The 25969-nt window shown below is 38.0% G+C and overlaps 1 non-coding gene across 1 annotated transcript; it reads right to left on the bottom strand.

Annotated features, from left to right (window-relative positions):
• Positions 1-3380: 3380 nt before the first annotated feature.
• On the bottom strand, positions 3381-3524 carry LOC127679533 (small nucleolar RNA SNORA48). The gene has a single exon (XR_007976833.1). It is a non-coding gene; the product is annotated as a small nucleolar RNA SNORA48 (small nucleolar RNA).
• Between the last annotated feature and the right edge of the window lie 22445 nt (positions 3525-25969).

Genomic DNA, 25969 nt, shown 5'->3' with positions numbered 1-25969 from the left:
AAATTAAAACATTGCTAATAAATGAAAATATATGGCATATGTATGGATGTGGATGTGAAGACTCCATTTTGAAAATGACGAGCATCTCTGAATTGATAAAAAACATCAGTGGGCTAGACATTAAACAACACTCTTTTAGAAATTAACAATTTCACTTTTTCCAAGAAGGACTCCACTTGATCAAGTTTAAGTTGGTGATCTACTTATAGTTAAAAATATGTCATTACATATGTTTTTTTTTACTTCATAGGAGCTGATTTTTAATACTAATAACCACCTTAATAGCAAATTTTAGCATAATGGTTACAGAACTCTAATTACAAGCAAATTTAAATAAATATATTTTTATGAAAATTGAATAAATAGTAAATCCACTAATATCATCATACAGATATTATTATTTACTTCTCTCCACCTATATTGAAATGCCTTATGTATGGATGTGGATGTGACACGTGGCAAACATTTATTTAAGTTAAGCAGAAGAAATTAACTAAAACCAATTGTATTTGGGTAGAAACTTTGAAACCCATAATGGAACTTTTATAGTCTAAGAAGACATATGGCTGAATTTTGCTCACTAATGCCTAGTACAGTACGTCATAACTTTGGGGAATTGAGCTATCATTTAACTTCTCACTGACACTAAAACTTTGTTATATTTGAAAGGTTAACATATGCAGCCTTTCCAATAAAATTATGAGTCCATTATTCTATAGTCCTATAAATTGTCTAATCCTTCAAGAAAATTGTCTAGTTTTATATTTGGCCATGTCTAATGCATTTTAGTTAAAGTATCCTCATAAAATGTGTGACAATCAATGTTGCCAATATTGTTATTCTGCTATGAGAAATTTCCATGGAGAACTCAGTTTGGTTTTGCTTGGTACTGCAGAATAGATCAAAAATGCACTATATGCCTTGAGTTCCAAATGTCAATAGTAGTTACTTAGTGCACTGTTCACAATGGCCATTTTGAACCACAGAGAAGCCTATAAAAATCTGAAATTTCATAGCTTTTTGTGTTCCAGAAAAGCATTATCCGATCCAGGCTCATGTTTTGGGGATAACATAGGAATGACTGTAAGGTTGTGAAATGGATTGTGAAGAAGATGCCCAGCCTATAAAAATTCTTACAAGTCTAATAAGTGGGTGGATATGGAAAAATTTGGCTACCATTCAGAAGTTGGATAACATCACCACAGCATTTTAAGTAGCAGAGTCCTTAGTTACTGAACACTGGGAGAAAACTTTTGAGAGGTATCATGCAACCTTGAACTTTATGTCTTTGTTTTAAGCACCCTGACTCCTCTAAACATCCTTTCAACTCTGTATATCAATTGGAATCATTGAAAGCTTTAAAAGTTGTATTCAAGGAATTTGCATATATGATGACATAATAGGTTGTGAGCTATGTATTCTATATCAACCAATAAAACTGAAGTTACTGTCTTGTGAATATTTTTAGCCAGTTACCACACAATCTAGTGATATCTCACCACTGCTGACTGCTATCTGAACTGTTCCAAAAATTTGATAATGGAAAGAAAAAGATTTTGATCTATTAAAGTAGGAGATGTCCAAGGTGAGTAAACCAAACAATTTCTCTCCATTTCTGCCTTAGATGAAACTCCCTAAGAAAGGAAAAAGTACCATAAGGAGGCAGCAGGTCTACCATCAGGCAGCTCAGAGTGGTTGCTACAGAAAGGGTGTAGAAATAAATGTAGCACTCCAAATCTCCACAAGAGTATTCATTATTCAAACCGAGCTCACAAGACTAAGCAAAAATTGCCAAACATGAAGAAAATAAAAATGCTCTCTGTGGAGAGAGATCAATGTTGGAAAAGTGAATTAACGCTCAAAGAAATGAAGAATGTGAAGAATTTATCAAAGGATAAGCTAGAAATATTTCAAAGGTTATGAAGCAAATCTTGTTTAAATTGAGGGGTTTAGCTGGTCTTTTCTGCTTTCTGGGTCCTTTTCCCTACCCTTTATCCTCCCAGTTTCACCCCCTATTAGTAGTAGGAGAGAAAGGAGAGAGGGAAGGAGAAAAAAGAGAGCTAATATCTTCCCTTCTTATTTCTTTATGAGCAGGCCTCACCCACATTCCCAGAATAACCACCAACCACCAACCCCATCTCTCACAAACCTAGCATTTATATGCCCTCTGAAAAGTCTCAGAATTCCAAATTTCACACAATTGCAGAAACTATCTGAGCTTGACAAAACCATGTCCCTGCTAGAGGAGCCCCAAATCCCTACACCTGGAATTAAATTAAAAACCCATTCTCATATTTCTGTTTTTAAGAAAGCAAAATTGTGACTACAAGAAGATAATCAGGAGAAATCTCTTCAAAAGTACCATAAATTGAAGACATAAAAGTGGAAAAATACAATATTTAAAGTGAAAAATGCTTTAAATTAACAGGAAATTATATATATATATATATATATATATATATATAAAGTATACATTAGAAATATCCCAGATAAGTTACGTAACAAGTAGAAAAAAGAAGTCACATCCCCAGATGACCTTTGTAATAGTAACTAGCAAATGAACATGTTTATAATTGGAGGACCAAGATAAACAATGACAAAATATTTGTAAAAGTAAATACCTACAGTGTCCAGATTAGGCAAACATGATGAACCCAGGGCTTTAAACAAGTCAGAAGACTTGCTGTGTCCTTGGGACTGGGACATTCCTTGTGGAGGAAGAATGGAGGCTCATGCCCCATAAACGTTACACTTATCACTGGGATACTGAAGCCTTCCAGACTCTCCAGGCTCCTCTTCAAAGTTAGGTAAATCATAAGCAATGGCCAAGGACTGCTCTCACTGCCAGTTGCATAGGGACACCTGTGATGAGATTGCACGAGTCTTCACTTTACTGACATGGACTCATTGCTGATGGGGTTGCCTGAATTACCCACAGTGCCTGTAAGTAACCAGAATAAACTTATGGCTCGCCCCCCACTCTGCTTACATCAAATTGTTTCCTTTACCTGTGATTGCCCAGTTCATATGGAAGAAATAGAAATAGTCTTCCTAGGAAAAATAATGATATAACTCCAAAACAATGAACATTTTTAAGTCAAGATAAATCATAAGCAAATTCCTATAAGGGAAGAATGCTTTGCTTTTGTTTTTAATTTTTATTGATTCTTTGTGAGATTCTCACCATGCACATCAGTCCCACTTGTCATCCCACCTCCTCATGTCCATCATTCACCCTTGCAGAATAACACACACACACAAACACACACACACACACACATAAACACACACACACACACACACACACACACACAGAGAGAGAGAGAGAGAGAGAGAGAGAGAGAGAGAGAGAGAGAGAGAGAGAGATTTGATTTGATTTTTTATGAGTCCTAGACATAAGACAGCTTTGGCCACCAAAGCCAGTCATCAAGCTAGGATGAACAAAACCTGCCATCTGCTCTGTCTCTGACTGACATAAGAACACCACCACCAACACTGTGTCTCTTTGCTCATTGCTGGAGATGGGGGTTGGGGATTTTTTTTTTAAGGACACAGAAAAGACACACAGTACAAGATGCAGAAGTAATGAATGCATAGGGCAGCAGAAAGGAAGAAATATTAGCCTAGATTGTTCTGCTCACTGAAAATATCCTCTTAAAACTTATAGAAAGACAGATACAGGATCAACACAATCCACGGAAAATTAAAGCAAGCAGGCTAGTACTAAAGGAAATGCTACAGGAAATCTTTTAGGCAAAAAGAAAATAGCACAAGAAACAAATTTCACTCTTCAATGAATCAAAAGCAAGCAAACCAAATGAAAAATACATGGATTGATGATTTTAAATTGTCTCACCATACAAGTGATCACTGAGTGTTGGAAATGCAGATCAAGGCATGTGAATTTCATAACACAGGTAATAACAACATTAGAATAATCATAATATGATGGATGGAAGGTGTAAATTTCACTACTGTGTGATCTTGATGAGAAATGGTATATTGTGTGTAAATCACTGAATGTAAAGAAATTCAATTTACCCTATAGAGAAGGTTTTGGCAAACTACAACCCTCATTAAAATCTGACTTTCTGCCCAGATTTGATAAAACCTATTAGTTTACACAATGTCTGGATTTGTGCTTGTTCCCCAAAAGGCAATCCTGAGTAGAAGGAAGAGAAAAAAGGGGATCCACAGAGATGAAATCCACTGTCTTTGTTACAGAAAATATTTTCCACATGTTAGACCCGAAGCAACTAGTCAATGCAATGAAACAAAGATGTTTATATAATAAATAGTGAAGCAAAGCAGAGTCATAAAATTCTCAATACAAAAGAAATCCCCAAATGGATAAGACAGGGGAGCAAAAGACAGATTGACTGATGGACTGAATAGAAAACCAAAGAAGATATTGCTTTAAAATATCACCATATCAATTATTATATGTAATATAGCTCTTATTATATTAAAATTATGTTATTTAAGTTATATGAAAATTCAGAAACAGTCAAGTATGCAAGAGTAAAAGTAATAAAGAGAAACAATTAACACTTATTTTTAAAATTTTATTCCCAAGTCCATACCCAAGCACTTGAGAAATTATGGCCAAAAATGTGAATGTGCTTCAGGTCCATTAAATACTGACTGTTTAAAGAGACTGTAGCAATACTATACAGTAGAAAGCTCAGCAATAATAAAGGAATAAAAAAAGCTAGCGTATGCGATGATGTGTATCATCGCACACGCACTGCACTAAATAAAAGATGGGCACAGAAGATGGCATTATCTGATGCAGCACTATCAAATGCTAAAGTAGACAAAATGACAGTAATAAAAAGAGAATATTGGTGCTCCATGTCTTTGTGTCTGTGAGGGCTGGTTGATGACAAACGGCAACATGGTGATACTGCTGTGGAAGAAAGTCTACACATGTTGACTGTGCTGACCATTGTCTTAGTGTACTTTCCAGTGTTGCAGTAAAGGCAGAGTAAAACCAACTTCTCGGGGAGAGGATTTTACTTGCCTTGCACATTCCTTTTAAAGTCAGTCATTGAGAGAAGCCAGGATAGGAATTTAGAGCAGAAACCCAGAGGCAGGGACTGAAGCAGAGACCATGGAGACCACTACCTAGTGGCTTGCTCACTGGCTTTCTTATATTAACATGAGATCATCTGTCCAGACACCACCTAAAATGGGCCAGATCTTCCACATCCTTAATCAAGAAAGAGCCCTGAAGATTTTTCTACAGTCCAAGTTGATGAACATACTTGTTCAACTGGTCTCTCCCTTTCCAGATTGCCTTTGAATGTGTCAAGTTCACAAAAACTAACCAGTGTACCACTACACAAATAGACATGAATATGAAAACTCCTAAGAATCTACTTTTTAAATTATTGAATTTTATTTGCTGTAAACCACATAACAATATTCTACTCCACAAAGATTATTATTAAAGAATATTATCACTAAGTAAATAGCAGTATGTATACTTAATAACAGTTGGTATTAGTACTCAATAAAAGTTATATCTTGACAGATTATGTCATTTTATTTTATTTTATGAAGACTACTTAAATGTATGTGTAATTTCAGTGGGCAAGTTGCTATTAGAGTTGATATTCCCATGTGGCTTGATATATCAGGGTGGTACCTAACATGATGTTAGACTAGGGATGGAGGAAATATACAAGACTCCTAAGATGTTCATAAAACTCCAGCTCTTGATCTGAGTATTAGCAGTTAAATGTTTAGTTTGTGAAAATGTATATGTATGACCCTCAAAGAACACATTATATATAAATAAAGTTTCAACTAGAATATATGAAGAGCACCATGAAAAAACAAAGTCCAGGGATTTCTTAATGATCACAAGACAAATGTCTGTATGTCTGCACCATCACAATCTTTAGTCTCTAGAAGACATTAGATGGAGCACATAAACAGCATGCACTGTGGGGTCTGTGCTGGTAGCAGTTCTGAAGTGTCTGGTGTGGTCTTATTAAAGAAGACTTGGACTAGACATAAAGTGTAAGGGCACATTCTCATCTTTAGTGACAGTAACAATGGCATGGTTTCCTGCTGGGGGCAGGTACAAAGCTCAGATAGACTCAATCCCTCTAAGAGCTAAATGGCCAGAGCACTGAGCAATAGTGCATCCAATGGAGGAAAAGATCTTTTCAAGATGTGATCTCAGGCTGTATGATTGAATCGGGAGAAACCTTTTGGATGATGGCATTAGAGGCTGTTTAATGCTGCATTTTCCGTGGAGGGGAGCAACGATCCAGTGTTGCTCCTGAATTAGAAATGTCTGTCAATTTCCTTTCATACTAGCCTCCTATTTGTGGCATATGATAAGGCTTTCCCACTGCAAATAGTGTCAAATATCTGTAGAAATACTAAAGGTGGTAAATTACTGTGATACCAGCATATAGGAGGCTGAGGACAACCCAGGGTTCAAGGACAGACTGGACTACTCACTGCTATCCTGTTTCCAAAGCAAAAGGTAAATATAAAGTAATGATCTTATGGAAGGATTGGCCATACAGTTATTTATAAGACGTCAACAAAGGAGGATTAGTGCAATCAGGTTTGATGGATACCCTTTCTAGCATACTGAACAAAGACTCCAATTTTCAAGGGTATTTATGAACACTGAGTCAGTCTACCCTCTGTAACTTGCCTGAGAACTCAAAGACATGGCTCTACAATACCTCTGTCTGCCCTTTAAATATTTTATGCTTGTTTTAAATTACATATGTATTATATATAGTAGCACATGTTTTTAAAGGTTTCCCAGGAAAAGCACCTGAAGTACCCTTTATTATACACCAATTTTGAATCAGCATTTTTAAAATATGAATATCCATGTTCCCCATTTACCTCTTTTATTGAATGCTTTCTCTTTTCTCATCTTTCTAGAAAAAGAATAAAGTTAGTAAAAGTTGATGCCATTTTCTTTCTAATTACTCCAGAGATCCCACCTGATTGGCTCTTAAAAATAAGACTCCGAAGCTGCTACTTTCAGATGGGCTGGGGCAAATCCCATGTGACTGAAGAGGTTACAAAAGAATCTGATGTTCCCAGCTACAAGCCTCTGCCTCCAACAATAAGAAACCTGTTTCAATCAATAAGGAGAAGAGATTTTTTTACCTCGACAATAGCAGCCCCACAAAGATGCAGGGCTAGAAATGACATCTAGTGTTCTGTGCTTACTCGTTTTCTGAACATAACAGCAGTTGGAGGATGAGCATTTAACACCTCTGTTATTTATTTAAGCAATAATTCAGAAGTGAGGACACCGGCTTCCTGGAACTTTATATTGACCTCCTACTGGCTCCATGAGTTAAAGAAACTGAGTGAGCAGTAGCCAAGGACTGAGTCATACTGCAGAGAATGCTCTCAAATGCACAGCGTTTCCCACATTTTCTACTTTAAGAGCTATGTAGCCTGAAGAAAAAGAGATGAATGTACCAAAGGAAGCTGTAAAAAGCTGTTCTTTAGGGTTGAGATTCTAGTTATTTTTATGGATAAAGCAGCCAAATTGTGTGTGTGTGTGTGTGTGTGTGTGTGTGTGTGTGTGTGTGTGTGTGTTCATTACTTGGGCATTAATATCAGAAGATTAATGTATCATACTTTTGTTTGCATTTATCTTCTCAAACATAATGCCTCAGCTAAGTGCCTTCTGTCTTTATTAATGTTTCCAGAATGTGAAAGTGATGATGGCTGGGTCTGTCTTCGGGGTATGCAAATTGTATGAAATCCAAATATATTGGAGAAATGTAAACACACTTGTATTGACAAAGGACTCTGGCTAAGAATTCAGTTCTTAATTTGAAATTTTTCAGAAAGAAATGCATTATATAGTTTCAAAAATCTGTTCATGTGCAACGTTTTATGTAATAACGCTATAACTATGAGGGATCTATTGTGATAATTCTTATTTGGCAGTGAGAAACAGTATGAGATTTATTTTCTCAGTTTCAATAAAGGGCAGAGTTGCCTATGAGCCACAGACATCTTCACTCACAGACATATTAAGTGCCAGATTCAATCCTGAGTGTTGGAGGGGAGAGATAATCAAAGGAGAGGGCTAATACTAAAGAAATGTGGTATAAGGCACAACCATAAAATAATTTATCAATATCCTATTTTTAACAGCAAGTAAGCCTAGAATGTCCTAGGAAAACACAAAACTCAAAATTATAGATAATACAGTTAAGCCGTATATAGCAGGGGGGAGGGCAGGGGAGCTGTTAAGAGGCAGATAATTAAAACTTAAAGAACTGGTGAAGGCTAACATGATAAACAGCAGCATCAATATACATTATAGAACAGATTTTGACAAGGTCATGATGCCAGATAATCTATAAGTGGTACAGGGACCTATGACCCACTTGTGATGGTTAAATTAATATGTGAGGGTGAGCACATAAGAGATCTTTAAATGCTATTCAAGAAGTTTTGATATTGACCAGGAGACCATAGAAAATCATGAAAACATCATGGGAGGAACACACAACTATATCTGTTTTCACAGAAGAAAACAAAACCAGTCTATGTATATGTATGAGAATGGCTTAGAGAAAACATAGAGGTAAGACAGACATGCCCTGACCATTAAGCAGGATAAGCAATGTAAAGCCACGTTAAGGTCAGAAGGTACACTTAGAATTAAAGAAGATCAGAGGTATTTCATTATTTTGTTTGCAAAAAGCAACTGATGGAAGAAAATGTATGTTTTAACTTGTGCTTTGAGGGAAATACCAAGCATCATAGCTGGAACACATTTCATCTTGTGGCTGGTCATGCTGCTCTGTTGTATCTGGTGGCATTGAATCTAGTGCATGGTAACGTTGTATCCAGTAGCTGGTTGTATTGTATTTGGTGGCAGGTCACATTGCATCAAGTAGCTGATTACATTGCATTTGGTGGCTGGTTGCATTGTGTCTGGTGGCTGGTACATTGTCACATTGAATCTGGTGGCTGGTTAAATTGCATCTCCAATCAGGAAGCTGAGGATGCTGTTGTTCAGATGCCTGTTTCCTATCCCCCCCAACACACACACACACACACACACACACACACACACACACACACACACATTTTCTTTCTAGGACCATAACGCATGCTTTGTTAGTACCACTCTCAGGTTGGGATTTCTATCCTTAATTTAAACTTTCTGCAAATATTCTTCTATGTGGCTCCAAATTCAGTCAAGTTGAGACTGGAAATTAAGCCCCACAGATATTAAAGTCAGGCCAGATCATAGGAATGCTTCAAGCGTCACATCTGGCCAACTCAGTGAACAGAAATCACAAAACGCTGATTTGAGAAACATTAAATTTTTAAAGTATTTAAGCAGAGTTGTGCCTAAGCATTGAGAGGCAAAAGAAATTACACCTTATTGTGAAATTATAGTTTTGATTTATCTGTAGTTACCTAAGCAACAAGAGGGGTAAATTTTTCAGGCAATATATTAAAAGCTAAAAACTGGAGGAAAACCACAAGAGAAAACAACTATGTAAAACAATTGGAGGAGGCTTGTGGAAGATAGAAACAGTGAGCAGTTTTAGGAAGGGCAGCCATCACAGGGCAGCGCTGCAGGTAGGAGTCAGCTGACCCCAAATCACAGTCTTAGATTTGAACAGCCAGGAATGGGACATAGGGGGAAGGAGAGAGGGAGAGAGAGAGGAAGGGAGATAAGAAATCTCATCTATCCTGAACATTTACAAACCTTTCCCCCAATCAGTCTGGCAAATTCAACATAATAAGTAATCTAGAGATGAGTCAAAGTAAACTAGAGGATTTATGTTGGTTACATATACTTTATGCAAAGACATCAATCACCTGTGACTTTGGGTATCCATTTAACTTCCTCATGCTTAGTTAGAGTAATTTTTTAATTTATTGATATATTTATTTACATTTCAAATGATTTCCCCTTTTCTGAACCCCCACTCCCCGAAAGTCCCATCAGTCCCCTTCCCTCCCCCTGTTTTCCCACCCAACCCTTCCCACTTCCCTGTTCTGATTTTGCTCTATACTGCTTCACTGAGTCTTTTCAGAACAAGGGGCCACTCCTCCGTTCTTCTTGTACCTCATTTGATGTGTGGATTATGTTTTGGGTATTCCAGTTTTCTAGGTTAATATCCACTTATCAGTGAGTGCATACCATGATTCATCTTTTGAGTCTGGGTTACCTCACTTAGTATGATATTCTCCAGCTCCATCCATTTGCCTAAGAATTTCATGAATTCATTGTTTCTAATGGCTGAATAGTACTCCATTGTGTAGATATACCACATTTTTTGCATCCACTCTTCTGTTGAAGGATACCTGGGTTCTTTCCAACTTCTGGCAATTATAAATAGGGCTGCTATGAACATAGTGGAACATGTATCCTTATTACATGCTGGGGAATATTTTCGGTATATGCCCAGGAGTGGTATAGCAGGATCTTCTGGAAGTGAGGTGCCCAATTTTCGGAGGAACCACCGGACTGATTTCCAGAGTGGTTGTACCAATTTGCAACCCCACCAGCAATGGAGGAGTGTTCCTCTTTCTCCACATCCTCACCAACACCTGCTGTCTCCTGAGTTTTTAATCTTAGCCATTCTGACTGGTGTAAGGTGAAATCTCAGGGTTGTTTTGATTTGCATTTCCCTAATGACTAATGAAGTTGAGCATTTTTTAAGGTGTTTCTCTGCCATCTGAAGTTCTTCAGGTGAGAATTCTTTGTTTAACTCTGTACCCCATTTTTTAATAGGCTTGTTTGGTTTTCTGGAGTCTAACTTCTTGAGTTCTTTATATATATTGGATATTAGCCCTCTATCTGATGTAGGATTGGTGAAGATCTTTTCCCAATTTCTTGGTTGCCGATTTGTCCTCTTGATGGTGTCCTTTGCTTTACAGAAACTTTGTAATTTTATGAGGTCCCATTTGTCAACTCTTGATCTTAGAGCATAGCAATAGTGTTAAAAACTGCATGGTATTGGTACAGTGACTGGCAGGCAGATCACTGGAACAGGATTGAAGATCCAGAAATGAACCCACATACCTATGGCCACTTGATCCTCGACAAAGGGGTTGAAAACATCCAATGAAAAAAAGATAGCCTTTTCAACAAATGGTGCTGGTTCAACTGGAGGTCAGCATGCAGAAGAATACGAATTGATCCATCCTTGTCTCCTTGTACTAAGCTCAAATCCAAATGGATCAAGGACCTCCACATAAAGCCAGACACTCTGAAGCTAATAGAAAAGAAACTGGGGAAGACCCTTGAGGACATCTGTATAGGGAGAAAGTTTCTGAACAGAACACCAATAGTTAGAGTAATTTTAAAAAGTCGTTTATATTGAATTACACAATGGGAATCCGAATAAGAGTCCTTCAGTGAAGGGCCTTGAACAGAAGTGGGATTATCATAGTTGGGCAATAGATGAAGACATGAAAATTACAGGGATAATGGCTTGTTTAGTAATATGAGTTTTATGAAAGAATGCATTAATTTCTCCATTATATATATGAAAAAAATCAAAAGACTAAATTTTGGGCCAGTAACTCTAAGGACAAGCTTTTATGATGTGTTTTGCAATTCTGTTGGGTTTTGTTTCTGTTGCTGTTGTTGTTGGCTTGGTTGGGTTTCTTTGTTTGTTTGCTTGCTTGCTTTTTTTGTTTGTTTTAATGATCTTGGTAAGCTACTAAACTCATTCAATCCTGAGCAGATATACCAGTTCAAATGTGTGGCTAATGAGGTAAAAGCTTGCACACTCGACCTTCAGTGTCAGCCCTGTAAATGGGAACCTCTGCACTGACTCGAAGGAAGAGTTGTGAATGGTCCAGAAACCTCATTATCACTCTTTGCCAAGGAAAAGCCACAGATTAGGCTACCCCACTTAGACTCTAGAACTCTTGACAAGTGTTCAGCGATACTATATACAGAAATAAGAAGTGCAGTAAATCCCTGGGCTGTATGCCCAAATTTTTAACAAAAGTGGCCTCCTGGAAGTCGTGATTTTCACAGTGGTAAGTGTCCTAAGTGACAGATAAAGTAGATATTGCCTCCTTTTCATATGTTTTTTTTTTCAGTTACCTAAATTTCAAATACATTTATTCTATCCTTAAACATCCTTTCAACAACAAATATTTATTTGAACATTTCCTGTATGTCAGACTCAGAAAGACTTTGAGGCCTCTAGTGATTGCAACAAGACCATGTCTAGGACTTTTGAAACAAATAGAAGTGTGGTACTTTGCATATCTTCCCTCTTTCTTAGCTCTTTGGAATATACTCTATGGCCCACCCTATTTCCCACCTCTTCCTAAGACCTTTAATAGCAAGGCCAGTGGTGAGGAACACCACTCTTGTCTTCTTTCCCACCGTATCCTTGTTCTATCACTATTTGAGCAGCAACTATTACTTAGGGAAAAATCTGGTCTATGAACAAGCTGCTCACCTAATCCATGTTTTCCCTAGTTGTAGGTAATTTTCTGTTTTTGCTTTAAAATTTTCTTTGGGGGAGAAGAAATGTAAGAAAAGAGGCCTCAAGAATCTTCACCAGTTCCTGTGTGTGCCACAGGTGTTGGCTCAGTGGATCTGTGGGAGTACTCCTAACAGTGGGAGTGGAAAGTGTCTCTGACTCTTACCTGCTTGCCAGACTCATTTCCTCCTATTAGGCTGCCTTTTCTAGCCTCTAGATCAGAGTGCTTACCTTTTATTGTTGTATTTTGTTTTGTCCTGTTTGTGGTCTCTTAGAGGCTGACTCTTTTCTGAAAGAAAATGGAGGAGGAATGGATTTGGGGGAAAGGGAATGTAAAAAGTGGTAGGATGAGTGGCAGGAGGGGGAAACAGTGTCCCGAGTGACTTATATAAAAGAATCTATTTTCAATACAAGAAGTTTAAAATAAAGACTAAGTCTTTTATATCTTTTAGTACAACCACCAAGCAGTGGATCCCAATGGGTAAGTTTCAGCAGCCCAGGCTCCTTCCCATTAGCTTAGACTCAGAAAGTGTGTTTCTCTGGGTAAAGCAGCTAAACCTATGTATCTGTCCCCTTGACTTCCTCTATTTTCTTGTCATTTTTCGTCACTTGTTCAGATCTTGAGTGTGCTCACTGTGCTCAAAATGCATTTCACTTCAGTTGGCAACAACCCTTCCTCTAAATCGCTTACAACAATGCTAGCCGCATACTGGATGGCATTGGAGACTGCGAGTTTTGCCTTGGCAATGCTCATGGGCGTTCTAGTCTGAGAAGTACTCATTCCCTCTCTACCTGAAGCATTGCCATACTCATAAAGTCCACATATAAATCAACAAAAGAACATTACCATGTTTTCCAAGTGGCCTAGGTAACAAGTAATGGGTGTCCCTCCCCTTATTTTCTGTGATTGTGATTTTTGGTAGCTAATAGGAAATAATAGTTCTGGGTGAAAAGAAGCAGAGTCCTTTAACTTGCTGATTCTTCTTTTCCAGAACTCAGCCTCACACAGTTCAGTTCTTGACACATGATTGTTGAAATCTGTCATGACGGTGACTATAATACAGTGAGAAATGTGTGAAAAGATGAATGTAAACTTACATAAGAACACAGATGGGATAACATTTGAATCAGGCTCAGAAAAAAATAGTAGATGTGTAGAAATAAACTAAAGTTGATATTAATTCACTAAAGAGGGAGTAATTTGACCAAAAGCAAATATTGTCTATCTCATTTGGCAGTCTCCATCTCATTGAGCAAAAAAACATCAAGTTAGTGAGTTCAGACTAACAACAAAATACCAGAATCCAGGTGTCTAAGCCATTAAAAGGATAACTTCATAGTATGTTTCCTACGCACATATCCTTATTTTAACCCAATTATCTCAAAAATTCCCAATTCTATTATACTTTTCTCAGAATATTGCTAGTCATGTTTTAAAGAGATAAAATTCAGTCTAGGAATGAGGCTAGGCAATGACATTAGAATCCAACTCTATAGAATTTTGTATATGAAGTCAAGCATTTGCCTAACCATGATTATTGTGAAATTCAGGAGTAACTTGTTCATTCCTTTATGACTTTCCAATGGAACTCTTTTAGTAGACACATGCAAAGATGGCTAGAAAATCTTGCCATTTTCATTGAAATAATATGACACAAGGATAGACTTGCTTTGAATGAGAAACAATTTCTATAGGCTCACCTATTTGAATATATGATCCCTAGATTGTGGTACTATTCCTGGAACCCTTAGAAGGTGACTGATACCTTGTGAAGGAAAAGTCTATCACTGGGCATGGGATGGAATTTGAGGATAGCTACATAACTTGGTCCCAATTCCTCTTCTGTCTCTCCCCTTCTCATGTGCTGTTGACATGTTTTATCTGAGTGAGTGACAAGCTGGTCTCCCACTCCTGCTACCCTGTTTTCTTCATCCTGGTGGACTATAGTCCTCTGGAATTTCAAGCAAAAATAAACCCTTTCTTTACTAACTTTCTTTGGTCAGTGTATTTCATCACAATAATAGAAAGTTATCGATTACAATTACAATTACAAAAACAATTACAGATATATTAGCATCTAGACTGTGATTATGCTGTATTGCTGATAGTTTGTGTAAAATACCTCCAATGTTAAATTTCAGGGGACAGTACATATTCAAACATTCAAGGATCAATCAGCATTAGGTTTCTTCACAGACAACAGTTATGGCACTGATTCTAATAGTGCAGAGAATGGTTATTTGGCTTTGTGTCTTGGGCCTTGTGGTGTTCTTAAAGTCTTGTCTCAGGGGCTCTATTTTAACTTTGCCACTTCTCTTGTACCTTGGCTACAGTAGAACCAATCCAGGAATATGCTTCCTTTAATGTCCAAGGAATAGAAGCAGGAATTGAACAACGTGTCTTTGAGGTGGAGCCTCTGAGACCAATACTTTGCCATAATAGGCTGGGGACAGCACTCTGAGCTAATGCCCATGTAGTCTGAAGATCTGAAGTTTTTTCTTGGTCTTTGAGCCCATCTATCTTTGGTTGACTGTGTTTAGATGGCATGCAAAACAATGTAACTCTGTCTTCGGTGGAGTCTCTTTAAAAATCATAAATATTCATCTGGAATTTTTTAAGATAACTGTCAGGAGAAAGTGTGGGCAGTGTACAAGAAACAAGAATGTCAGATTGTTGACAAATGTTGATATTAAAAATGTATATGTGTGTAAACACAGTAGTTTAATATATGATGTTCCCAATTGTGTATAAAGATTTCAAACTGAGAATATTTAACGCAAGGTTTAGACTCCAGCAAGTATTTCATACAGTGAAAGAGATGATGGTAAATCAGCACCTGAGATGGAAAACAGTCTCTACAGCCTGGATGGCTTGCCGAGGGAAGGCAAACCTTATCTGAATGCTCTTGTGGAGGATTATGGGTGAAAATCTGTTGCAAGACTGCATACCAAGTGCAAGGTTGTTAGGTGACCTTTATGGATATTTGCTATCTTATAACAACAGCCAACACTTCTCTGAATACCTTTGATGGTCCATAGAAAAGTCCTAAGTGCCTATGACTTTGATTTTAATTTCTTAACTCAGGTAAGATTGTAAAACCAAGAAATCAGGTTGCATAAGATCTCTGCAGCGTTAATTCATTCCTATGAAAACAAGCACATTTTTCTACTCCTGGAAAGCATTGTTGTTTCCATTGCATGACAAGGCTGAGGATCATAGTCATTTCTCAGTAATGCCCTGGTCAGATGTAATAGAAGCCAGCAGCAGGGGTCATAATGACTTCATCCAACCACCTTGTCTTCTCACCAGCGCTGGATTTAAGAAACTCGGGAAAGTCCAAATCAATTATACAGTCTAACAAAAGAACAGCAAGGCAGTCCAGATAAAAGAGCCAGAAACAGCTTCAAAAGCATAAAAATATAATAAGGTTTTATATAAGCCTCCAACACCCCTGGGGTGGAGCTGAGGAGGTAGATCTTGGAAGAAGGACCAGGACCCGCTCTACTTACATTTCTTGTTAGGCTTAGTCCTCTATCTCTCTTAAGTCTGTACTGTGTCAGCAGAGGTGACGCCTCTGTGTTTTCCTACAGATCTGTAATCTAGAAGAGCAGATGCCATAAAATAACCATCCTTGGCTGTGGGGCTTGTCCTTGCCTGCAAGTGTGGCTGCTGCATTTGAAACCTCAGCTAAGACAATCTTTATCCCATGGCTGCTCAAGGCCTTACCTTTGCTTGTTTTTAGCCTGGTGATAAGCCACTATTCTTGGATTTTCAGATGGCTCTTCCCTTTATGATCTGTAGCAGAGTGGAAAGTTCATGAATAAGACAGCATGTAGATGCAACTACCCAGATATGCCCAATATGAGACATATTAATAATATCAATGACCTTGTCACTCCAAAGTTGATGGAGATCATCGCGAAGGTTTCCCTAGTCACCCGTGGCTCAGGTAATACACAATCTCACATCCTGTCAGGATGTGTCATCACCAAGACAGATCATAACAGTTACTGAATCTGATTCTTAATCACTAGGTGATGTAGTGCATAAGTACCATAGGCACCACCAACACATCTTAGTACTCATAGGCAGATAAGCACTGAATGCATGTAATCTTGGAAGTCAGTTTTGCTATCCCACAGGGAAGAGAGCTTGTTCCAGGCACAGCTGGCTTTAGAGGTCAAGTATTCCAGAATAGATACTTCCCTGTTTTACCCTACACACCCCTAAAGTAGTTGGGAGGCAAATGACCACCATATTCCCTATTTTGGAATGAGGCCTCTTTTTTTTGCTATGTTTAGTCAGGTGAGTTCACATTTGAATGTTCTTGGTAACAGTAAAGGCTCTCAGGTTCCCTTCAGCTCAGGCCTGTTGTGAGACATCGTTGAGATAATTTGGGAGGTGAAAAGCAGAGTCCCAAGTGAGAACATGGGAAACAAAGTCATCTGCATTTGCTTGCTTTACTTGATGCTCTGTTTCTCTGCTTGCTGTCTCATTGGACCAGTGTTTCTTATAGAATCATCCTTACACCCCTGGTAAAAGAACAACAGCTGGGTTGAAATTCCCTCTCATTATTCTGAGCTGCATGTTCCCTTTTGCCTCTCTCTGGCTTCAGGGCATTTACTGATGACCACTGAGTCAGTTGGAATAACAAGCTAACTATGGGGTCACATTGTTCTTGGCTGAGAATTGAATGAATTCTAAATGTAGGAAGGAAATTGGTGTCCTTTTTACTATCAATGGACACACACACACGGGGTAAAGAAATGTCAGAGAGTAACTTCAAGAGTAACAAACTGAAGGAAAGGATTTGTGGTTGGTGACACAAATATATTTATAGGCCAAAGAGAAAAAGTCAGCGAGAAATGAAAAAAATGCAGCTATAAGCTAAGTGTAGCTAGGCAAAGGGAAATAGGTTGGGGGAAATCAACAACATTTAAGGATAAGAATATTATTCATTACTCCTCATTACATGATTTGTATCCACTGTGTAGAAGCCTGGAAATGGTCCTCTATTATTTCACATGTGTATGCTCATGATTTGCATCCAAGTGTGTATGTATAGTCACCTATGTGGGTAAACGTGTGTAAATCTGTGTGCATGTGAATGTGGAGGCCTGAAGCTGATGTAGAGTGTCTTCCTCTATTGCCTGACACCTCACCTTATTGATTGGAGCAGAGTTTCTTGGTTTACCCCATACATCACACATTCAGTTATTCTAGCTAGCCTGCTTATTTCAGGGAGAGCCTGGCTCTGGCTTCTGAGTTCTCAGACACAGGGGGACTACCAAATGCACCCAGGATCTGAATTCCAGACATCTGAATTCTGACCTTTTACTTGTATGTGCCAGGCACTTTCTCCTCTGACCCATCTGATCAGTCCCCAGATTCTGACCTCTGTGAAAATCATTAGTCCAAAGGGTAGTCTTACTAAGACAAAGACCTTCAACTATTGTATTTTGTTCCCAAAGGACTGTACACTCAAGTAAAAATCCTACCACTTTACCATCCATTCACAGTATACTATTAGCAACAATAAATCTGAGATTTGCCTTGAAAGACTTTCTTTGACTATATTATTTGCTCTTGATTATTGTAGGACAGCAATCAGACTGGGAGAAATAAAATGTTCCAAGAACAAGCTAATCTGAGCACCACTTTAATGACCCCCACATTAACTCTACAGAAAAATTTGGTGAGTATTTCCAAGAAAGGAGGCACATACACTTGAAATCTGAAGAATTAGGGAGAACAGTTGTCAGTGGAGAAATGAATTAACCCCAACTCTCAGGCGATATGATTTCCCAAAGGCAAGGATAAATTCAGTTCTTCTGAATAACTGGGAGGAGCTCAGTGTGGCTAAAGCAATATATTAATTATATTATATTATATTATATTATATTATATTATATTATATTATTATATTATATTATATTATTATATTATATTATATTATATTATATTATATTATATTATATTAATGTTTGTGTATATAGACACACACACAGATATATATATATATGTAATATGTATATATAATTTATATGTGTGTATGTGTGTGGAAGTATAAAGAGAAGTGGCACCAAATGAAGAAAAATTAAATGAAGCAGTAGAATACAGCATCCTGTGTGTCCTTAACAGGCCCTCTGGGCTTTTTCATAGACTAGTCAGAAAGAATCGAAGGATTTTACAAAAGACACAAAAAGCTTAGAACAGGGTTGCTGCATAACATTAAATATCTAAATGTAAAACTTTTCATATGAAAACAGACTGAAGAAGACTATTGCTAAACTGAGACAGCTAAAGACCTGCTAATCATGATGGCTTCAACATATCCCCAACCTCTTTTCTAGAACAAAGTCTTGCCAAGGCTCTTGCAGTAAAAACCAATGACCTGCCTGGAAGCCAGGGGAGATTTAAAAAGGTAATATAAAATAGGAGTGAAGCTGGAATCAGTGGGCTTCCTGTTTGGGCAGATTTGGGAAAGTCTCCTGAATGCTAAGTGCATTTATTATATTCTGGGAAAGCAAAGATTCAGTCAACTAATCTTTGCAGGAATCCCTGCAGAGGTGCATGTGGTCACGCACTCCTCTGGTGTGAGGAGACTGTGGTCAAAGAGTCTGCATCCACTGCTCCCAGCATGGATCTTGTTTTACAGTAGGCATCCTGATTCTCTGGCTCTTGTGAGAGTCTTGCATCTTCTTCTGTGATGTGTCCTGAACCTTGGGTTCAGTCGCATTTCATATATATTCACTGGGGTTGGGAATCCCACAGTCAGCTGTTCTCTACATTTTGACTATTTGTGGATTCCTGTCACAACATCCCAGACTCCAGCATGAATGAGGCCAAGCCATTTCTTTAGCCTTGAAGCCTCAAGAGGCTCAAGAGGCTTGATAAGGCTTTGCTCATATCAAGATTGCAGTCACCACAGAGTCCCACTGTGCATGCTAGGAGGATGTCAATTTGAGGCCCTTCTGTCACGGTGCTCTGATTGCTGGGCTTATCTGTTTGAAGTGCATGCCAAGGTTCCTCAGTTGGTTTAATAGGAGGGTTGTTTAGGCAATATCAGTCAATCAGAAGGTGTGAATGGTTCATAAGGAGGGACTATCCTCCTCCTTTATTATGTTATCTCCCTTACCTATGGGGAGGAAGAAACTATGACTTCTAAATTCACACTGTTTTTCTCTCTTCTTCCTACAGTAGAAATGTGTTTGGTTACCTGAAGCTAATGGCAATAAAGGAATCATTTACTACCATCTCAGAGTCCTGAGTACAACTGAGCATGGGAGGCACAAGAGGAGTAGAAAGCCAAAGAGAGGAGTGTTAATCATCAAATTTAATGCTTAGGCATTAAAATCTCAAAATTAAGCTGTTAATATTTTCCCTTTCCTCTTTCATAAGATAAGGAAGCAGAGCCCAGTTTCTAGGGGAAGACAGAAATTTGCTCAGTTAATAGTTGGGATTCATGGTTCCAGCCATTATTCCTCTTCATCACAGATATGTATATTCATCACAGATATGTATATGTATATGTATATTGTCTTCAATCCTGAGATACTGATGCTTAACATAAAATGGAGTGGGAGCCAATGGAAGAGGAGTAATCTAGGAAGATTCTGGGATTTGTAAGGATGGGACTGGGAAGAGAGGAGGGAGAGAGGCTGTGATCAGAATGTAAAGTGAATAGAAAACTATTCACAGGAGGAAAAGACTACACTGTTTTTCCTACCCTTGCCCAGTGACAGTCTGCCCATGCACTGTGTGTGTCTCCTTCTGAGTCTACATTGAGATTATAATATAGAGAGAAAGTGTAAACACAGTGATTGTTTTCTGAAGACATCTCAAGTGAGAATCCTAGAGGAGACCCTGCTACTGCTATACACTGCTATTGCTAACCTAGCATAACTCCTAACTGCATTCTAAATACTTATTCTTATTCCCACAAGTAAGGGTAGCACCCTCCCTTGATCAAAGAAACTTCTATTTGCAGCAGATGGAGACCATCACAGGAATCCACAAATAGTCAAAATGTAGAGAACAGCTGACTGTGGGATTCCCAACCCCAGTGGATATATATGAAATGCGACTGAACCCAAGGTTCAGGACACATCACAGAAGAAGATGCAAGACTCTCACAAGAGCCAGAGAATCAGGATTCCTACTGTAAAACAAGTGTTTTCTATACATAACAGCAAGCTGCCCTATGGAATCTTAGCAATACAGAAGTCTAAAAAAGACCTACATAGTGACAACATCACTGAGACGCTAAGGATAGGTGAAATCTCAAAAACTCCTCTCTTAGATGAAGTTACAGTCAGTCAATGGACTGAGAGAAGTCTCAGTTTTCTGGAGGGAACCGGCTCCCACCCCCAAAAGTTTACCCAAGAGGTCATCCCTAAATATATATGTACCAATATAGTGGAGTTAGTAGATTGTATTTGTATATACATATAACACACACACACACATAAAATTAAAATGTCATGAATTTGACAGGCACAAGAGGAGTAGAAATCCAAAGAGGGAAGAGTGTTAATCATCAAATTCAATGCTTATGCATTAAAATCTCAAAAAGTATTTAGAACAAATCAAAGGGAAAGTGTGAGAGATAAAATGAAAAAAAAATTTTTTGGCAACATCAAATGCCAGGTTTGTATGACTTACCTAAGTGGGACTATCGGGACATGCCAGCACAGGTCTCTGGGGAAAGACATGGGTTTGAATCCCACGCTTGAGCATCACCAGAGTACAGGCAGTAATTGAACTGCTGAATTAATATTCTTATTCTTTTCTCCAGAACCAGATTTCAGAATAGTACCATTTCTCCTGAGGCCTTTTAATGGATACAAAATGTTCTCTCTTAAAGGAGCAACCCGACTTTTATGTTCCAATTCATGGAACTTAAGACTCGCTGTGTTTCATATATACTAATTCTCAGTAGGGGGTGGGACCATTGCTGCTCTGAGGTGACAGTAGAGCCCTGGGTGACATGAGATATGATAATAAAGTGTTAGTTAATTGTGCGATCATAGGAAGCTCCAGGGTGAGTTTGGTGGGAGGCGGTTTTGTAGACTATTTTTAAGTGCTTAAGAAATGCTGAGGATTGGTGCAATTATAATCATATCTGGCTCACTTAATGAAACTGTTACTTAAAATATGTAACTGGATAATGGATAAAGTCGTGCATCTCTGTATTACCACCACCTGGGAGCTAGATGTGAGAGGAGCAAGAGTTCAAAGTTAACCTTAGCTGCAAAATGAGTTCAAGGTCAGCCTGGGCTACATGAAACTCTGGTTTGAGAAAACAAATAACAGCAACACATACAGAGTAATAAGGATATTTATCCTCGTGACATGGATGAGACAGTATAATGAGGTGCATGATCAGACCTCCTGTTTATACTTTTTGCCAACAGGCAAAAATTCTCTGAAAGCTTTCCTGGAAACCAGGAATGTGCTGGGCAAATAACTCACACCCCCCTTGAATACTTTATCCTGGTGACTTATGTCTACTATTTTATGAGAGGAGAAAAATAATTAAATCACCTTTTGACTTTTCTTCATGCATTTTGTCTTTTAATAATATTCTCTTTCCAATATGTATTGATCACTTTCAAATATTTAAGTCTCCTAATCTACCAACCAGTATGTACTGATCCAAATATGCCATGCAGGATTAATGCTTTTGCCTGTACCTAAAGTTGGTAGTATTCTCTAACATTTCAGAAAACTTTACAGAAACAAATGATTTGAGAATACTCAGTGACATTTCAAATGTACCTTTTCTAGGACTGCGTGGTCCTCTCTTCTATTGCAAACCCAACACTGGCATCTCTTGCCATGTTAGGGCATCTAGGTGACCACATGGCCATGTGTCTGCTTTAAATAAAAGAAAAACTATGATTAAATTATAGGGACATAAACTTTTTCTTAAGTGTACTTTACACTCTCCCCAACAAGTAGATATATAAATTCATACAAACATTAATTAAAAAGTCAGTCCTAAGTTACTCAGTCTGTTCCCAGGCCTAGTCCTGGAAGCTTCTAGCCTCCATACACTCTAATCTGGGCCTAGAATGTTTTCAGCCTCTGAGCCTTGCTGCTGTATAAGTTCACCCTCCCTAGTTCTTTCTGAACGCTGGATGGTTGCTTCAACTCAGCTGCTCTGACTCAAAACTCCTCTCCAAGCTGACTGATTCAATATGGCTTCTCTTAGTTCCTGGCTGAATTGCTCTGCTTGGGTTTAGACTAACTCTGCTAGTCTGGTCTAAGCTGGCTCTATCTTATTCTCTGGCTTACTCTGTCTTCAGCTGTGTCTAGCTTGTTCTCTCTTCAACCTGTCTATCTATACACCTCTCCTGTCAAAATTACCACCTTCCTTTTTCCCTACACTGTTCTCTTTTAAGTAGCCTGTCTTTTCTCTCTCTTAGTGTCAGAGTTGGGAATATCCTAGTCAATCAAAGCTTTCTCTGATATATCTCTTTGCCTGCCACTCAGTTAGACATTATTTTCAAACATGGGTGCTTCCTTCTACAAACTAACTTTACCTTTACTGTTTTGAATTAAAAGTGTGTACTTAAGGACATGTCTGCATCCCAGTCAGAGGGACTAAAGTTGTATGCTAAGGGCTGAGCCACACCACAATGAGAAACAGTTTTCTTTTCAGTAAATCACACAATTTCATGGTTCACAGCATGATCAAATATTCTGCAACACATTCATGTAACCCTGGCACTTGGGAGTTAGAGGCAGAAAGGTTGGGAGTTCGAGGTTCAGTTACACAGGAGCTTGTGGTTAGTGTGTGCTATATAAGATTCTGTAATCATAATGAAATAAACAAATGGGAAACTAGTATAAACTCTTTTTGTGTCTATTAAGAAACATAGAAATAGAGAAAGAATGCATTTCTCTGGTCTTTTCTTTTCTGCCTCCCCCCACCAATGTTTTTAGATAATCTTTGGTTGGCTGAGAAACACTCAAGCATATTACCACTCTTAGGACAACAGAGGTCACAAGGAAGCTGTTTTGCTATTGTGAGTTTGATAATGCAGGTTCTTATTGCATAGTTCATACACCTCTACAGCCACCCAATGGGAAGGCCGCAGAGCTGGCACATTTTGTTTCCTTTTTACTAACTCTTGATCATTTTCATGCTGCTGAAAGGCACCTATTTCAAGTGTTGCAGGCCATCTCCTGAGATCCTGCTCTAAAAGTCTGGTTTCTTCAGTGATCACACTGACCACATTCCCCTTCCTATGGCACCAAACAACACAAATCACTCCAAAGTAAATGTGGCCTTACCTGCATCTACTACACAGGTGGACTTACTCATAAGTAGTCTATTACATTTTATGAAAGCACACACTTCAAAGATGCAATAAGTCTGATAAAATATTTGTCTCTATTTTATTTTTAAGGATCATTATTTTGGATTTGCAAATTTCTTTTTTCATTTTGTTATTTATTTATGTTTTCATTTTTATTAGTTATTTTATTTATTGGCATTTCAAATGTTATCCCCCTTCCCAGTTTCTCCTCCACAAACCCCCTATCTCCTACCCACTGGATTTACAAATTTCCAAACACAGTTTTGCTTTGTTTGTTTTGTTTTTTCATTATCTTAAAGATATTGGTCCACTTTTTGAGACTTACATTACTGGTGGGAAGTTGTCATGGTCATGCCCTCTTGTGTTTCCATTTTCTCTGGACAAATGTCCATACTTTGTCTCTGTCTTTGGTTGTCAATAACTTGCTTTTAAGAACTCTATGGTGTGGTTCTGTCTATTCTATTGGAATTTCTTTGAAGTCCTTCAAGTTTCCATATAACTCGAAGGCTTTGGTCAACAATTTTTCAGAATGCTTTTCCACTCATCTCTCCTATACTTACAGCTTTGCCAGGCTGCCTTACACTCTCTCCACACTCACTGTGGGTTTGGATTTACAGATGTGTTCCTATGCAGCATACAGTTTATTGTGAACCTCTTCCCTCATATTTTTTCACTTTGCAAATTGTATTTTTGATCACCAGAAGTAGCAACCATGTTTTCATATATTCTACTTCTTTGCTTATTATGGTCATATTTTACTTTAACTCCTAATCCTATTCATTATAATGAAGTTGTCACCAACTAATTGGTTTATTCCTCTTGGTTCCGAGCCAATTTCTACTAGCTAGATTTGCCTCCAGCTCTAGATAACATTATGCTCCTTACTCATTCCCTAAGTGTTTGTATCACTTGATTCTGATGCCTACATGCTAAGTATCAGAATATCTGGATTCACTGCTTTCTTGATCATGTATAGAATTTTACCTTGGCTGTAATATTGTTACTTATACATTAACTAAAGATTCCCAACGTTTGTTCGGACAAACCTCTAGGGAAGAAAAAGAATACACATACTCCATAGCTTATTCTAGCCATTTGCCAAAGTTCTACACTTCGATGAGTTTTGATGGGGATTTTTTTAGTGCAAACAGAGCTTGAATGCATCCCACTCTCCATAGTTTTGGAATGGTTAGTCTTTCTACTTCTCAATCACTCTTTACAGAAATCTCCATTATGTATAGTGAGCTTTTCATTGGTCACAGACCCCCAGCATCCTGTGCAAATTTGGTACAGGGCCTGACTTGTAATAATCAAGTCAGAAACATCCCAGAGACTTACTTTGATGCAATGACAGCTCCTCTCCTACACCTGGTAAGTTTCTAGTGCTGTTCTTCTCATCAGCCCTACTGTGTGAAAAGTGAGTCCACACAGAAACTTGAAGCATCTCTGAAACTGCCTCTGCTTCTCTCTAAAGAAGCCTAAACTTGTGTGATCCTTGCTGACTGTGCAGTCTCGCACAGCACTCCGATGTCCATGGTGGGATGACAGTAGGACTTTACCTTCTCTAGCAGGGTATCAGCATTTCTTTTGTTCCATGCTTTATCAACCTGTGCACCACTCGGAGTCTCCAAATGACTCATTCTCAAAGGCGTGTCCTATGTTGCTTGCAGAACTTTTTATGTTGGGAGATAACCTATTTTACTAACTCATGTATTTTAAAAACATTTCCTCTTTCATGAAGGTATCAAAAGATACTTTCAGACAAGAAAAATGACATATATTTTACTACAATGTTCTCCAATCAATTCATTGGAGAATATTGACTAGACATGGTAGTTTATACCACCAGAAAAAAAGTGTAAACATGAATTTACATCTGTATCGTGGCAATTGTAAGTTATGTCCTCTTTGCTTGAGGCTGAGGATATGAAATATTAATTTAAATATAAGAAAATAATATACATTCTAACTGCACTGAAACTATATACAAGAATGCTAAAAATCAAAGACTTCTGAGTATATTCAACTAAACAAAAATTCAATGACCTAATTATATGTTTGTTCAAGAAGAGCCTGTTACTGATTTGAAATGAGAAACTAGATTTTTATTTTTGTATGTTGGTAGTGAAGACAGGGTAGGATTGGAAATGAAAACATAATAA

This window comes from Apodemus sylvaticus, chromosome 2, assembly GCF_947179515.1.
Source record: "Apodemus sylvaticus chromosome 2, mApoSyl1.1, whole genome shotgun sequence".
NCBI classification, from domain to species: domain Eukaryota; kingdom Metazoa; phylum Chordata; class Mammalia; order Rodentia; family Muridae; genus Apodemus; species Apodemus sylvaticus.
This window is presented reverse-complemented; position numbering and strand designations above follow the sequence as displayed.